A 1,711-nucleotide genomic window follows, 5' to 3' on the forward strand; every position below is an offset into this window, starting at 1 on the left:
AACCTCATGGGGAAAAGTTTTCTTCTTATCTTCAGATGGAATCTCTCCTGATTCAGTTTATGATGTTATCACTCATCCTTCCACCATGCACAGCTATGAAGGCCATGGTGCCATCTTCTTGATGACCTCATCATAGATATTGACATTGCTGCTGTTAGGTCCCCTGAAAGCCATCTCTTCTTCAGACTGAACAAGCTCCATTTCCTCAGCCCCTCTCACGGGGCAGTGCTCCAACTCTCTAACCATCCAATGATCACTGACCTGATATGGTCAGTGGATCACAACCCAATACACTAGGATGTACTGCTGACTCATGTTTACTCTACTGTCCATCTTTGCAGCAGAGCTGCCCCCAGCCAGACCATCTCCAACCTTTATCATTACAAGGGTTTCTTCCTTCCCAGGTGCAAGACTTTGCCTGAATCCTTGCTGAATTTCATGAACTCATTCCTCCAGCCTGTCTAGCGCTCTCTGAATATTGATTGCCTAATTCTCAAGCTACTATATATTTGTATTTGTTATATTATCATAACTACATTAATATATTTTAATTCATCTCTCATAAGAAAGGAAGGAAGTTAGGAAGGAAGGAAGCAAGACAGTCTAGACCTCAAAACTGAGAAAAGTAGTATTTCAAGCTATTGAAGTTTTGATACATTTTTTCCTTTGTAGTGATATAACCATAGTCTTTCAATGCTTAGCAGCACAGTGAGTCTGACCTAAAGATGCAGGTTGCTGTTTATCTTTCTGTTCCCGATTACTATCTTTTCAATAACATTTAATAAAAAACCCTGCTAGTGTCTAGTAAAGATTTCTAGCATCAGCTTTATAAAAAAACAGTCCTCTGTGGGTTAAAAATCTCATCTGAAATGTCAAAATCCAGGTTTAAATTCCAAGACTGAGGGTAGATTTACCCTATAGACTGTAACATGGTGTTTGAGTATTTGTGCCTGCTTAGACAACAAAATAATTTACCTGTTGGTGCACAAAGTTCCAAATAGTCTAGATATTCTAGGCCATGCAGATTTCCATGCTCATTGTAGAAGATTGTTGATGTCAAATTTTGCTCTGATGCCTCTACTGTGTCACTATATCATCAGCTGGACAAACTAGGGATTCAGGAAGATGCCTACTAATCCTAATGTGAAAGCTCTAAGTACTATCTGTTCTGAAATTATCCTTTTCTTTCTTAAATGTTTTCTCTTAGGAAAAAATCTTTCAACATACGCAGAAAAAAACCACATTTCACAACTGTGATTTTTTGAATGAAACAGATCTCCTGTTTTGCAGCCAAATCTACCTATAAATATTGCTACATAGCTTCCAGTAGTTTAGCTCCTCAAATCCTTCTATTTCCCAGATTGTCTGCCAAAGTGATATGGTGTATATATAACACAGAACTGAAATTAATTGATATAATTTAACTGATGTTATTTTAGCTGATTTTGCAAATCAGCACAAATTAATTTACTGTGATTATTTCTAGTAAAATAGATGAAATAGATTAATCTCTTTTTCCCTAACACTTAATTTCCCTGAAGAGACCAGCTGGGACTGAGAAAATAATTTAACATAGATAAAGAAATGTTCAAGACGACTGTATTATTCGTTTCTCATCCAACGGGCTAATGAACTGTTTCTGATGTAAATTTAAGACACTGGAGCTACATTTGAAAGCCTCAAAATCTTTGGCCCTCCTTTGGGTGTAGGG

Source organism: Phaethon lepturus, unplaced genomic scaffold, assembly GCF_000687285.1.
Source record: "Phaethon lepturus isolate BGI_N335 unplaced genomic scaffold, ASM68728v1 scaffold30429, whole genome shotgun sequence".
NCBI classification, from domain to species: Eukaryota; Metazoa; Chordata; class Aves; order Phaethontiformes; family Phaethontidae; genus Phaethon; species Phaethon lepturus.